General features: G+C 32.1%; 1 protein-coding gene and 1 long non-coding RNA gene across 3 annotated transcripts in view; one reads left to right on the plus strand and one right to left on the minus strand.

Moving 5' to 3' along the window:
* The window catches only part of LOC148274102 (sushi, von Willebrand factor type A, EGF and pentraxin domain-containing protein 1), a 79,505-nt gene that overhangs the window by 12,236 nt on the left and 50,324 nt on the right, over positions 1 to 16,945 (minus strand). The gene's annotated exons all lie outside the window — the stretch shown is intronic.
* LOC148274103 (uncharacterized) lies at positions 810 to 2,861 on the plus strand. The gene is made up of 3 exons (XR_015824379.1): positions 810 to 1,227; positions 1,463 to 1,581; positions 2,612 to 2,861. It is a non-coding gene; the product is annotated as an uncharacterized LOC148274103 (long non-coding RNA).

Raw genomic sequence — 16,945 nt, forward strand, 5'->3', positions numbered from 1 at the left:
TCTTCCTTGCCGGGAATCGAACCCGACACCTTTTCTAATAGTTTAACGGTTATATTTGAGAACAAAATAATATATAATAGCAAAAACAGCAATGGTGTAAGACGCAAATCATAATATCCATAGGTATCAAGTTATTAAAGATACAATCAAAATATTGAAGTTTAAATGTTTAAGCCACTCCCAAAGAGAGAGTTCAGTTTGAAGAAAAGGGTTATTAGTGCGTCCGGAAATGGAAGTGTGCAAAATACACACGCTAAAGATACGTCTAAATGTAGCTCATGCCTCACGGAAATAGAAACTAAATGCAGGCACGTAATACTTATATATCATACACATATTTGTTGATATATTACATGATAAGAAACACAGAGCGTTCTTATTATTTATTGTTTTAAGGTCACAAGTCCCTATAAATTTCAAAGATACTGGCCGATTTCACACCGGTACCTACACAAGGTACCCTATTTACAGTCGGACCATGTTGAGCTGAATGTTTGCGAAATTCAACAAAATATTACGTCACCGTGTTGAATTTAGAAGTTAGGTTCTTTTAAAAATTACAATAAAAAAGCATTGTTTACCGTGTGTCATATTCAATATTTTGTCAATAAGGTCATTTCATTGGTCATTATTATTATAATTGTGGATAATTTATAAAGCGTCATTTTTGTAAAAATCACCTCAAAGGCCGTCTTGCACATAGGTTGGATGGCTTGAGCAAAATTCAAAAAAATGATCACTAAGAAGAATGTTATGCTAAATTTTATTATATTTTTTTTATTTTTTTTTATTTTATTTTATTTAGAAAACATACAGTCATACAAAATAAGTACTAAAAACAACAATTTTTTAACATAAAAAGACCAATTAAGTTTTCATAAATTAAAAAGATATAAACATTAAATGTGACAAAAAATAAAAAATAAATAAGAATTTTAAGTGAAAAAAGGATAATTGTTGACATTTGCGTTTTCCATGGAGGTAATAAATTAAAATAAATAAAAATACCGAATGCACACTCCGAGCCATCCACGCACTTAGCACGTAGCTTGGGAAAATGCGCCGCGTTTGACAATATGCCACACAATTATCGCGCAAAAATTCCTTAGTTTATGCACTGATGGCGTTGCAAAAGCGTAATTTATTCACCATTGGCAGTACTTATGGAGAACGGGCCGCATGGCGATCGCAGCGAAACAGTTATTGAATTACAGCTGAAAACCCAAGGTAAGTCTGAAAATATATTCACTAAAAGTTTCTTGAAACTATATTTTTGATAGTCACTGTATCAAAAATAGCACCTGTCGATAAATTTTTCAGAATAAATATGGAAAATGAGGTCCATGACTCGCGACTCTGCGTTTATTTGTGATGCCATTTTAAATGCGTTTTGTTTTGACGTTTAGAATGTCACTCGGTGGCTATTTGGGGTTATATGCTTACGTGCTTTTATTTATTTTAGAATGCCACGACAGTAAAAAACGAAACATCTTCTAGCACGATGGACGGTGGAAGCACTGCAGAAAACTGTAGAAGATATTATGCAGAAAAAGGCCCTCATCGCGAGATCTATAAACGTTTGTACGTACCTGGACGTACTTTGCGGTGTATAAATGATATTTATTTGTAAAAGATCTATCACGGTTGTAAGTACTATTTGGGATAAGAAAATGAGAAAAACACAGTTATATATGTGCAATAAACTTTTAGGAGAAGTGTACGCCTTAATTTTTAGTTGTGCCATAATACCCCACTAGTGGAGCAATATCGCATTTCGACTATGTTATTCTTTCTTCAATTTCAAAAGTTTTTTAAAAAACAATTTTTTACTTTTTAATGGTTGGTCGTGCTTAATCAACAAACCAACTATTTTCTGGTAATTTGACTTTTGATAATATTCCTTTTTCAACATACGAAAAATCCCAATTCTTTTTTTGTTGCCATATTACCCCGACTTACTATACTGTATTTATTATTTTAGATCTTGTCTACAAAAATTTGGACAAACTCAAAATACTGTTGATGCTTTTATTAATTTAAACAAATAATTATAATAAGAAAATTTGCAAAAAACCATTGATATAAAGGGGAAAATGGTAAAAGACAATTAAATACAGGCTACTTGAGTGATTTCTTTAAATTTCTGTGTATGTTTCATTATTGTACTACTCAGGAAACATAAAAACACAATATATTATTTGTACTTTTAATATCACCAAAATTATTTTTGTCGGGGTTGGATTGTTTCTGCAGTATTTTTTTTTTAAAAATAATTTTAAAGTGAAAAATGTTGAATGCAGTCAGCCAACATGGATTTTTTCAGAATCTATTTTTTTTTCCATTAATTTTAAAAATACTTCGCTGTAAAATGTTGTAATACTTACGGTGTGAAAAAAATAAATTATTTCTGATTTCCCATAGCAATGAACTTCCTCATTCTACGCACCAAGTACCTATTATAATTCCCAATGCGCAAAATGAATTATTTTTATTAATCGTTTTTAATATATTTTTATATTACACGAAGATTTATGAACTCTCTAAATTTATGCAAAGTCAATGTTTTGTATTGTCAAAATTAATTTGCGTTATTTTATTCATATTGTTTTAGGTCGCAAAACCGAAACTATTACTTGAATTTGGGTCACGGCTCAAAAAGTCAAGAAACTTGGCACTAGCTTATGGAGATGTATTAGCTGCATTGTAATACGACATTTTACATTTAATAAATCTTTAACACTGTTTTTATGACTAGACCACGAAACTTTAGAGCTTATAGGAAAATTTTGAAAATATGATTTTTGAAAATATCATTATTTTTTTATTACAACTCTCATTTCCTTCGTCTCCATCTCGTATCCACCCCGTGTTCAACCAATGTTCACCCCGCCTAATCTATGCGGCTCCGTTTCTTTCTATCCCGTCTTCATACTTCATACCCACGAAATCCGTTTACACGTAGACAATACGATATTTTTTGTCCCAGGACTTGACCATTGTCAATGTGTAAAAAACAATTTGTAGAACAAAGCAGTGCCCCAAGACATCGCCACCGAGACGGGCGGGCTATCTCTGCCGAACAATGATTACCCCCACCACCGCCACTGTCCTCGTGTAAACACGTACGGACAGGACCTAGTGGTAGTAGGGAAATATCACGTTTTTTTACAATTTTAAATTAATGTCTATGACATACTGTCGATTAAAAGAAATTTTTTGTACTTATTAGTTACATAAAAAGTATTTTTTAAATAATTATTTTTAATTCCCGCGAAAACGGTTCATTGCATTTGCCACCTGCCCTAATACGTCACGATTCATTTTTTTCACGATCAATTTTGACCTTTGTTTGTCACCGTTTAAATTAAAATATAACGTCATCACGAATCTTGGCGTCGTAATTGTCACGACCAAACATGTCGCGTTTTCGTCGAGACATATTTTATGGCAATTTTATTTTTGAATGAAAACATTTTTCCACAATATCCATATTTGAATAGAAAAATCTGTATTATTATGCCGTCTGTTGTTTGTACTATTTACCGACGTTTCGGATCGCATTACAGCGTCCATCATCAGGGTTAATGTTATTTGTGTAGATTGATGCGTAACCTTAATCTGTGACCCTTCACAGCCCACGCTTTTATGTGATTTCTTTATAACTGGGTACCAGGATGATTTTAAACGCTTCCCAAAATCAAATGCGACACTGTACAAATCCTATGTAGCTAAGGTTACACATCTATCTACACAAATAACACCAACCCTGACAATAGACGCTGTAATGCGATCCGAAACGTCGGTAAATAGTACGAACGACAAACGTCATAATAATAATAACTCATCAAAAGTTTACATCCATTTTGATTTTGAAAATACTCGTACAAGGAATTTGTCTAAATCCATTTAACATATTTTTATCAGTAGGTATTCGTAATATGTGATATTTCCGTATTGTATATAACATCCATTTGAATGAAATATTTTTTGACTGAATTTAATATGGGACTTTATGGGTGGAAGGAAGTGTTTAAAATTTTAAACTATCTTTGTTCTTTTTTTTGTATTTATTGTTTTCACGTTGATAAAATAACAAAAAACCGCACTAATCGTGCTTATTTAAATCAGCACCATGTAATATTTATTTTCCAAATATTTTAAAGGTTCATAAACAGCACTAAAATAATTTACTGACGATTTCTTCAAGTACTTTCGCTTAATATTGGCATCCGAAATTAAAACTGACATTAATTTGATGTTGATTCGCTTCATTTAACTTTTTTACCATTGAAAGAAATTATATAACAGTAATGAAGTTAACGAAGTATTTTCCATTCTATGTAAATTTTAATTGGTTTGAGCGGTGTACACAGTAAAATTTCATGAAATTATTAGTGTGGTGCAAATAAATATATTTTATTGAGGTAGCAATCTCTCAAGACGTTTAGATGGGTGTGAAATCGTGACTTTTCTAACTCTGATGCATTGTTTTATATTCCTCTTTACCCGCAAAAGAGAAAACCGCGTGTCATTAACGTGTGTATTAACCATTTGTTTTGTAACCGCAGCTTGGCAAAAACTAATCTTAGCTCTCCAATAAAAGAGCGGCCCCTTTAGAACTTAGAGTCTATCTCAATCCGCATTATAGACCGAGAAAAATCGACTGCTGCTTTGTAAATATCGAAAATATCAAATTATCGCAAAACATCATTCGCATCACTGTAACTCACCCGTCCCAATGTTTTCAGGCAATTTTTTTAACAATTGCGTTTGGTGATCATTTCAAGTAAAAATAATTTAATATTGTGTGAACAAGAAAAAAATGCTTATAAACGAATTTTTCTGCAAAAAACAATTGATAAGTCGTAGTTGTGCTGGCAATTCTACTAAGTGCTTCTCCTTATTAAAAGTGTTTTAACTTCTCGTTAAGATCAAACAATTTTGTTGCAACAAAATATACTGAAATATTTTTCAAAACAATATTACGTATTTTTCCTTTTTGTAATCAACAAAATCATATTTTAAAAAAATCTATCATCTAAAGGTACACTATTTAAATTATCTTATTTAAAAAAAAATGTATCTTAAAATCAGAGTAATAATGCGCTAAGCATGGTGATAGGCATAGGCATAGTTCTCTATAGGTTGACGCAACGACGACGTATAATTTTTTATCCGTTGAAAAATGATTTTATTAAATTGTTGTTTTTCTTTTAGGTGTTTTATAAAAAAAACTATACTCTCGGAATACTCTCCCTAAACCGTAGACGCATATTTTTTCAGATGTCAGGGCGGAATGAAGAATATTACTAGAATAGAACCAGAATCCTATTTTTGACTCGATGTCTCATCTCAAGGTAAAGATCCTGATAAAATCGAGTGGAGGTAAGTGCCTCATAGTGTAGTCGGAGTAGCCGGCGCATCACGAAATATTGACATAAAATACATATTGTTTCATGGTGCAATAATAATCGCCAAACCCCCGTGTAACAGATGTTCAAGATAACAAGATACGAGATATGAGATATAGAGTACCAGTGCAGTGCTCTATGCACTACTGGGTGACATCCAGTTGGTTCTGATGTATGATGATGTGATACTTTTTCAAAATCAAATTAAGTTTGATAACACCAATGAAAAATGTTCGCGTTTTTTAAATTCCACTGCATTTTAACATTAAGAAATATACATAAACATCCTGCAGATTCCGTGCATTCAATAACGCACATACGAGTATGCATAATATCCGTATAATTTATTTTAATTATGAGTTGATGGATTCACTGGTAAAACGTGTCTGAATTTTTTACAAAAAATCCTAAGAATGATAGTCAGTCATTATTTAAGATATTGAATTTTGATTTTGAAAAAACCTGTTGGTAGGATAAAAAGAAAAAAATGCTGGAAATGCTGGAAGAAACTGGACGTACATAAAACATTATTGATTAAACTAACTGGTATGAGAAAAAGCATAAATATGAGCCTGGTAGGTGAAATAATTCAGCTAGACGAATTTCATCCCCACTGATAAAGGTTTCAGCAGATGGAAAGGTTGACGAAATGTGGATGTTTAAACATCCCTCTATCACAGTACGGGCTATCTCTTCGCTCTAGTAATGAGAGAACCCTTTCGATACCCATTCAACGCTCTATTTTTTTGCCTTCCTTTTCACAGTAGCTGATGCTAGATTGTAGAATAATATACCCTCTATAGTATACCTACAATATGTTCATATTTATGCCTCTGATTTTCTCGAATTGAACGGTTTGGGTGGGCCGGAAGAAATTGCCTTAAGGCAATATGCCCGCCCTTATGCATATTTATGTAAACTGTATATGTGCATAAAGTGTTTAAATAAAATAAATAAATAAACATAGGCAGAATGGTGAATGTTACACAGTGTATAAAGTACTTAAATCGATTAATGACACGTCATAAGCCCTGTAAATGCCTAGACTTCTATATTCCTTACTCAAAAATGTTTTCCCTCTCTGTTGCAACAAATTTAGACGTTTCACTAAATGTTATTAAATATTTGTAAATAAATTATATATTTTTGGATATACTGGTTGAAAAATAAATAATATGAAAAAAAAAAATCACATTAGGAGAGCTTTAAAAAATTTTGTTCCTTTGATAAATAATCAAACAACCTTTCTTTATAGCCCATAATACGATGTTCCATTGTGATGGTCACTCTATACCCATGAAACTCACGCCCCTCCCTTTATCCCTTCCTCCCTTTTCCAACTATTTCTCCCACAACATAATATATTTTATAACCTAATCAGTGCAACCAATGGTTGCTTATTAAAATACATGACGTGCTGGTTTTATATTTTTGTGCAACAATTATGGTGAAGGTGTATGGTGGTGTTAGTTTAATTGGTGTCCTGACGAAAAGACGGGTACGTCTCGAAACCGGTAGACATCAAAAAGTAGTAAGCGGTTACAAACAAATATTTAATAACATTTAGCAAAATGTTTGACCACAAAGTTAATGCTTCAAATATTAATAATATTATACGCTGCAGCTTATTTAGTAGGTACTTATTTTAAGTTGAATGTTCTCCTGGACCCGATTACAATGGGAAGTTAACAGAGTTATCTTCGACTCGACGATAAAGAAAAACCGATATTTGTGTAAAATAAGTATATTTGCATGAACATTTAAAGTATCTTCGTCGGTAACCTATAATTGAACGTAGTTATGCAGAAAGGAACAACTTTAAAATCATCCATAATTATTGCCTTGACTATCAAGTACTTACTAAAGTTAATGAGATGCGGGATCTCGGGGTTCTACTTGACAATAAGTTAACGTTTGAGGCACATGTCAACTCAATTGTGAAAAAATCATACCAAATGTTAGGTTTCCTCTTCCGTATAGGGAGAGAATTCAATCATGCGCGCACTCTTAGAACTCTTTACTTCACATTTGTTCGAAGTCAATTAGAATTCGCATCTCCCGCTTGGAGCCCTCAATACAAAAAATACACAAACCGAATTGAATCTATACAATCAAAATTTTTATCGTATTGCAATTTTAGACGGTTGACTCAGAATACAGGTCCAGATGAGTCTATAAACTTACCTAAACTCCAAACTCTCCAAACTCGAAGGAACATGGCTGATGCCATTTTTATGTATAAAACTTTGAATAACATGATAGATTGCCCTAAGATTCTGTCACTTATTAATTTTAGAGTCCCAGTAACGCAGACCAGAAACCAATCTCTTTTTAAAATTTCTAAATGTAAAACTAAATCTTTTCAAAATTCATTTGTAAATAGAACCTGCCATATGTGTAATCAAAAATTAAATTGTATTGATATTAATAATATATCTTTAACTTCCTTTAAAAGTGAAATTTCCAAAAATAATTAAAGTTATGATGTTGCGCCTTGAATCCGCAGCCTATATTATGCAGGTGATGTGCAGTTCTGTATGTAGGCACATAATAAATGAACACTGTATGGTCAACTATAGTTGTATTATTTATTGTAATGTGCAACTGTGTGACCAATATTCATTTACATTTCTAGTAATATTATAAGTTTTGTATGATTAGTTATTTTATGTTATGTATAATTTTGATGTGACAACATTTACAATAACAATATTATGTGGAAGCCTCTAATTGGACTTTATGATATGTATTTATGGTATAATTGATTCTTATAAATGTATAAATGTCTGTTGGCTTTCCAATGAAATAAAATAAAATAAAATAAAAATAAATAAGAAAGCAGCCAGCCATAAAAAAGTGAGAGTACCTAAGATAATAGCTCGTTTGTGAAAAGAGTGAATAATCTAATCTACACAATAGTTGGAATGTTTTTGACTTTGACAGATAATAAACAATTAATACATTAGATTTTTTTATTTGAAATAAGTATCTAATTACGTATTTGACCAGTTTTAGTAGTAGATTTCAAGTACCGTAAGATTTTTCTAGAGCGGTGGGTGTTTCCTGCAAAACGAGAAATGCCGTTTTTCAGATCGAAACTATTAAAAAAAATATATTATTTTAGTTTTTTGTATGAAAGTGGCCAGGCTGTTTATGCAGAACATATAATTGACCCTACTGCACCCAATAACACCAATATCGCAATTTTTCAAAATCGTGGACTGGCTGCTTTTTGCATAACTACGTTCAATTGAACATGTCGGAAAAAAAATTGTATGCGTATTCTGCTTTTCATACAGAAAATTTGATTTTGCTTTGCAGATAATATTGAAGATAAATGTTAGCTTCATATTGCAATCGGGGCCCTGAACATTTTTACGAGTATTTAGTCGTGTACAAGACCTTTCATTTTGAATGCTATTTCTCTTGCGCTTTTGTTGAGTTTGCTCGGTCTTTGTATAATTGATTATTGTGTGGTATACTTTGTCTAAGGTGCCACCATACCGCGCCATTACAGAACGGATAGAAGGTAAACACCGATAGCTGGAATCGAGGGAAACCACTCGGAAATTCTTATTTTTATCGCTCCTACTACTACCTTTGAACATCCTTAGACGCAATCTACAAAACGACTACAACTCACACTTAAATATTACTTAGATACAACTTATTTATCATAGACATTCTTCTTTACAGTGTTATAAACATTTATGGATAACGACTTACTAACGACTTGTTGGAATACTAACAGCAAGAAAAATGTAAAACGTTGTAACAAATTACAACAGGGATGGAGAATACCTTCAAGAAGGGAATATGGAAGTCTAGGCATTTATATGGCTTACGACCTGTCATTGGCTGGTTTGAGTGGCCACTTTACACACTGTGTAACATTCACTATTTGGCCCATATTTGAACATCTATATTCTATATATCTGTTGTTTGTGAAATTAAAGAGCTGAAACCTTTTTTGTTGTGAAAAGATTCATTTGACTGAATTACTTCACATACTAGGCAACGCCTAAAAACAAATTGTATTTTTCATACAGAAAACTTGATTTTACTATGTAAATAAAAATTGAGATAAATTTTAACTTCCCATTAGAATACGGGCCCTGAAGCGTAAGACTGATCATCTTACTTTCGTGAATATTAATAATAAAAAAACAAGATACGCTGCGATTGGTGTGCTAATGCAGTGCCCCATGAACCATCAGGTGCGGAAAGGGAATGATAATGATGATGATTTGCTCAAATATTTCTACTTTGGGGCCCATTTTCAACGAGTTGTGAATAACTCACTGTTAGAAAATGGGAACCAAGTTATAGTAGAGCAGGGTGCGAACTTCAGACCTCTGATGCGTAAGTCCGCGACACTAGCCACGGGACCTCAACCCAGTGCAAAGTTCTGTTCAATCATAATAAGTGAATGCAAGTGCATATAATGTACAAATTTAGTTTATATCGTAAAAAGAAACGCATTAAAAAATATATATACATTAATCATTTACGTAACCGCAAAATTTAAAAATATTTGAATACAGAAGATTGTGTTATGATATTTTGATAAAAGTCAAATCAAATCGAAAGTTATGTATTAATATGTTATTATTCCAGAGTATTTTTAAAACTTGACCGCATTTAACGCATTGATAAAGAAACTGTCGCATTCTTAAACCGGTTGGCATATTAATTTTGTTTGGGTGATTTTATGCAAAATTAATTAGAGTTTAATGAATTTTTTGTAATAGTTCAAATGTACGTTCATATTTCGAGTTCATTGGTACCTCTGTGTATTTTGTTGTGGCGGTGCATTATTTATTCTACAGGAACGAACAATAGAAACATAGGAAAATATGTAAAGTAACACAGTAAAACAGCAACTATCAATTAAATTTAAGCCGTTTTCAGTGTTGAACGCAGATATACTTAAAAAGCTTTATCAAGCGTTGTGTTGTTGACATGCTACTTTCAGGTGCTTTTCTTATCACTTACTTATCACGCACATATATTATAAACTCTTAGAGTGCAACAAAAACACTTAAAGGTCTGTATGAGCGCTCACGTTTTTATTCATTGAGAATGCACAAAAAGGACTTCACAACTTTATCAATGAATATAAAAAATAATATGTCATGCAAACTGAAAAGCTATTTTCTAGTACACGAATGCAGAACATTTTTGCAATGTGGGAATATTTTTTAATGTATTTTTTTTTTGTCCTATTATAAATTTTCGCGATTATGAGTGCTCGTTCCGAGAGACTGGCTGTTTTCTTTCCTTGTGACTTGTCTTGACTGAACTTGGACGTGAGGTGAAGTAAGCATTCCCGCATCCAAAGCTTTTGCGTTTTATTAGCGACATGTAATCAGGGTAAAAATATAAACGGTGTTTTATAATGCATTAGTTTTTTATATCTTATATAGCATCAAAAGAATACCGCTATATCGTTTGTTCGTCATACAAAATAGGACTTGATGAATTCTCTATTGATGATGCACACGCGGAGATCCTAAAAAGGAAATGTAGCCTGAATTTTCAGGACGGAGCGGAGGAGAATTAGAACCAGGTCATTGGCAGTGCCTGCAAACACGGATGTGAAAGTTCACATCATTCCCAATGGATGTTAGTTAACAATCCAAGGATCTGAATCACCACAATCCGTTTTCCTTTGCGTGTTCAATTATTTCAAAACGGAATTCGAATATCTACATCCGAATTAATACTTATTAAGCTATCAAATATCTTTGTCTACGTTTCAGTGATACTTCATTGGTACCCGTTACAGCAATTACTATTTTAATTATTCTCATGATGTATTTATTCAGAAACTTCCAGCAAAATCATTTGAGGAAACACGCGACGACATTTAAAAACTAGATTGGTTTTTTGTTATTCGTAAATCACCTTAGATGTGGCTGGAAAAGTTAACTGTATGACCATTTTTTAAAAATAATTCCCTACAATTTTTATCATAATTTTCTCTCGTATCATGCTGTTAATCAGAATTCATTATAACATGTAATTGTAGAGTGGTGTAAACTAGCTATATATTATTTACGTTTTAAATAAACACAAACAAACAAACAAAGCTCACAAACAAATAGTTGAATGTTATTGTGCTTTGTTGCTTGTAATAAAATATTTATAAACAAATATACTAAACCACTTGCGGTCATTGAAAGCAATATCAATCATTCATTGTATGCGTGGACATGAAAGAAAGCTGTTTAGTTTAAATAATCTCCAGATAATACTTATTATATTCACTGGCTTATAACAAAGAGGCAATTCGAAAAGAGAAATCGTTCATTTCCGCAACGAAATAATTTGTGACAAAACTAGAAAAATTTCAATTAGTATGCTGAGTTTAAGAGGATTTGCTAATCATGCCTGAAATTCTCTACTCAATAATTCCTTATTAGAAAATGGAAGCGATGCTGACAATAAATAAATACCTACAATAAGTATGTATTGAAACCTTTTACTACCCCTCCACTTCTAAACCCTGACTAATAATTCGCTACCCGCTTTAAGAGACGCCCATTCGTACTATTGCATAGAACAAGAGCGTTGAAAATTTTTGGTTTGGTTTTTTGTTTAACAACAAACGTGTAACGGCTAATTTCGGTTTGCGCTTGCAATTCTCGACTTAAATATCTATGAACCGTTATATTTATATATTATTATATAAATACAACGGGTTCAACCGAGCCCAGAGGGCTTTTACATGGCTGGAACAAAATTAAAATTAAAGCATTTCATGGTATAAAAAGACAATATGTAGGTCTAATAAATATGTATGTAATAAACAGTATTTTATTTATATTTTTTAAGTAGTGAATTACATAATGCTTTATTACACAAAAAATACAACTTAAAAGTAGGAATAATAATTGAACGATAATATGTTTAAATAAATTTCTTTTACATTTCTAGGTTTACATAAAATATTTTTATTTTTATTTATTTATTCACACTCTTTATCAAAATACAATTCCATGTTCACTTTGCCCAGCTAACAAGGGTACATACCCCGTTCCAAGCTAGGCAATTACATTTTAATATATTATAATAGTTAACAAATTAATATAGAGCACAGACAAACAAAATATAAACTTATTCGGATACACATTTTGATTCATATACATACAGACATACACATATATACACACATATATATAAATATACACATATATACACATGCACATACACACATACGTACATACACCCATGCGCATACACATATATACATTCATGAAAACATAGACAATTTATTTATGCGAAACTTCATGGTTGTCATCTATAAATATTTAAAAAAATTAATTATTCCTTATTTTTTGTATTTTATTTTTGACATCCAGTAAGGTTCTCCAATCCGTGGCATGCATCAACTTTTCTGACTCCCTACGACCAATGTCATGAAAGAGCGAGGTCAACACCTTCCGTAACTTGACAACACTCCCGTCTTTCCACGATTCTGGCAAAAGGTTATGGACCTTTTTGCCTACGTTATAGTGTTGTCTCGATGCCAGAACAGTGTTGACCCCTTCACTTAGTATCAGATCCCTCTTAGAGTATCTTGTATTATGGTTGTGGTTGACGCTTGGGTAAATGTCTCTCTTTATGTTTGTAACCACTGCCGTTCTCAATATATACTGTTGAATAATATTCAGTACTCTGAATTCTTTGAAGAGCAAGTCACTTGGATAACGAAATGTTTTTTTTAAAATGACTTGGATTAAAGATTTCTATGCAATTGCTACAGGTTCAAGGGCGGTTTTTTACTTTCATTCTTGCTCACTTGTGTTTATTTTTTAAAATTGTTAAAGTTTTTCATTATTATAAGATAATGTTTGTTATTATTTTGAAAATTTAATTATAAATTTTCGAGTTATTAAGTTTTAAATTTCTTTATATATTTTGCAGTAGGTTTCTCTTTTCTGTGAAATAGGCGCTATCAGGTTTTTGGTGGGTTTTTCCTGTTAGTACCTATTTTAATTCATGAATTGAACATGTAAGAATTTTTAATCTAAAAACTGACAATCGAAAACGAAACGTAAAGCAATGGTTTCTAAGCCGATGTAGCTGGAGAATCTACAAAATAATTGTAATTAAGTATTGCTGTAAATTGTAGCTAACCTCGTGATTGATAATTAATCATAGAATGGTTTTGTTCGTAAGGGTGACTATAAACTGGTGGCGTATTATCACTCTAAGGTTGAAACTTTATATTAAATACTCGTATCATCATCATTCCTTTTCTGCACCTAATGGTTTATAGGGCACTGCATTGATACACTAATCGTAGTGAATCTTGATAATTTTTTATACACGCAGGTAAGATGATCAGTCTTACGCTTTAGGTACCAGTCCCGGAACTATGAAATATTCTAGTGCACAAACACCTTTTAAATCAATATTTCATGTCAACCATGTCGGGAATTGAACCCGAGAACTCTTGCATGGTAGGCAAAAGCGCTGACCACTGCACCACGAGGTGTACTCGTCGTATACAAGGCGTAAAAATATTTAAAAATTATCCTTGCAGATCTTAATATTAAACTCTTAAAAGGCTGTGATAATAAAACCCCGTAGCAAACGGCGTTGTAACGTCGTGTTACATTAGACAAAAGACGAGATATTTTAAAATAAAAGTAGGTATTTTAAAAAACACTTAATGTTATAAATAATATTTTTTCCATAATCTGCAAAAATAATAATCTAAATTTCATAATTTTCTTAATGTAACCTGTTTCCTTTTCATTGAATTAAATTTCATGCATATTGAAAAGTAAATATTATTTGATGTAATGAATTCGTGACACATGACAAATCATTTCAAAACTATTTAAATTTCTAATAGCATACCATTACTCGAGCCATGAATTCCACGGAATTCAAATGAGGCCTGTCATATCAATACCGTAATACATTTTATCAAATTTTCTGATCTTTAATAATGATACTGAAATAATCCGGTAGTTATAAAACGCAATGTCAGCCACGTAGTCTAGTGTTCAACAAGTTTTCCTACTATGTAAGATGTTTCGAGTGTCAAACGTCTACACAGACAAATAAAATATAGTTAGTGTACTTAATGTCCTGACGAAGAGATGGGCGCGTTTTGAAACCGATAGGCATAGAAAAGTCCGTAAGTGGTTATATAAAATGAGGAAGTGATAAGTAAATGGTTTTATTAAAAAAAATATTTGTACATAGACTATTAAACAAATGAAAAAAAAATATGTTAGATTTTAGATTTTTTAAAGTTTTATAATTTTGAAATTACTCAGCATGTGACTTTTTAACTTTTCTTCCCCTTCTTCTCGCTGAGTTCTGCTGATTGATCAGTTGACGTACCATAAACCGGAAATATATCACAACACTCTTATCATTGGTTAATACGGAAGAACTAGTCGTTCAAAGTATTTCGTTTTTATTCTTTTTTAAATTCATTTTCAAGAAACTCCGCCGTACAACTTAATGTTCTAATTTTTACCGCGCGTAAAAATACATTTTTTATATCCAATTTCCCGTAGAGATGAACTTCCCCATTATTAAAATGTTTAAACAAAAAAAAATAATGCTTTAAGTATTAATATTTTATACAAAATATTTATTTAAAAAAAAGTGTTTTTACGCTGCAATATTTCATAGTTCCTAGAAAACAGAGAAAACTGGTTATCTTGCTTTTATGTAACAAAATGATGCGGTTCCCTATGCACCATTATGTACAGATAAGGGAATAATGATACAAGACAGTTTATTTTTTATAACAGCTGGGCCTCACTAATCCGGACCCCCGCTTATCCCCTGATCGCGGTGATGCGGACGGATGGGGCGGGAGGCATTTCACCTCGAACGTTGTCTGTTGTCAATCATCGACCTGCGTGTATGACAAACTTCTGATTTTTAGCTTTATTTCACACAGAGATAAAAGGTGAAAAAAAAGGCGTAAAAAGTTTATATGTACATATTATATTACAATGGTTTCATTCAATGAACACGCTTACATATTGTGTAAAAAATAAAAAGTCATTACAAGGAATAAAAAAAAAATTAAACGGAATATGAAAATTCAAAAATACGAAAAATGTTTTTTAATTATTTTTTGAAAAGTTATTTTAAAAAAAGGACAGGTAGGTATATAATCATAATTACATTGAACAAAAAAAACGAAATTATTATATTGTATATTTAAGCGAAGTTATTAGTTTTATTTACACCACAAAAATCAACAGATGCTAAAATTTAAGGAATTTGGAAGTCCATGCAATGAAAGAATTATCAATGTTACTTAGTATGTAAAGTTAAAAAAACTTATTTAATAACTCAAATAAGGATGAGTTGTGATAATTTGCATATTTTTATAAACTCATATATTTTGCGGAATGAAGAATACAGTTATGTATTAGAAACTGAACCCGAAAGAGTGTTTTAGACACGAAAAATAAAATGAATAGAGGTTAGTGAGCCTGACGTTGTAAGTATATTTCATGGTCCCTGGACTGGCACCTGAAGCGAAAGACTGATCACCTTATCTTCCTGCAACAGATGACTGAGGTAAGCTGCATTTACTTTCCCTATGCACCATCAGGTACAGATAAGGTTATGGTGATGTCAACGGATCGTACGCCTACATAAAAAAATATGATAAGGCTGTTGTTTATGATCTCTTTAAACTGCCCGGCCCCTTGAAATATAATGTATTCAAGCAGTAACATACTGTATATGAATCCATACAACGGGGAAGTTCCCACAGAAACGATTCGCTCATTACTGGGGTGAAAAGTATGTCGCGACCCATTGTTTTCAGTGGGAAGAACGTTATTTGAGGTCACGTCTCAAGATTATTGTCAATACTGACAACTATTATCCGCGTAGCGTATGGGCAGATATAGGCTTCTTTAGATGAAAGTGCTTAAGTAATCCACAAATCTAATATTTTACATGACCGAAAGAACCACCCACAACAATGAGGAAGTTCACTGGTTTTTTATTTGTTAATATTTAAACAAAGCAAAAAAAAAGAATTGTGTGTCGTATTATCAGCGCTAAGATTTTTTAAAGTTTTACTGTTCTGAAATTACTTTGCGAGTGATGTCTCAAGTTCTCTTCCGCTTCTTCCCGGTCAGTTCTGCCGATTGATCCGTCTGCGGTAAGTAAACCGAAAATATTTTACACCTCTCTTATCATTGGTTGACTCATATGTACTAGTGACGTCGTTCAGAGTAGTTTGTTTTTATTAAAATATTTTTTCCGTACATTTTAAAGAAAGTTTGCGTGAAATTTTTAATGCACTAATTTTTATTGCGCGTAAGAAAACATTTTTGTATCTTATTTCCCGTAGGGCTGAAGTTTCTCATTACAATTGCGTGGGTGCCAAAAACAATTAGAACTTTATCGACGTGATTAAGCACTGCATACTTACCAATGTCCTTATAAGTAGATTAAACGAACGGAAAGAAACAAAACCTATTTTGCAAAAAAATAATTAATTAACGTGATGGTTTAGAGATGTGACGATTTGG

Source organism: Micrasema longulum, unplaced genomic scaffold, assembly GCF_059751315.1.
Source record: "Micrasema longulum isolate JH-2025_06_02 unplaced genomic scaffold, ASM5975131v1 h1tg001760l, whole genome shotgun sequence".
In the NCBI taxonomy this organism is placed as follows: domain Eukaryota; kingdom Metazoa; phylum Arthropoda; class Insecta; order Trichoptera; family Brachycentridae; genus Micrasema; species Micrasema longulum.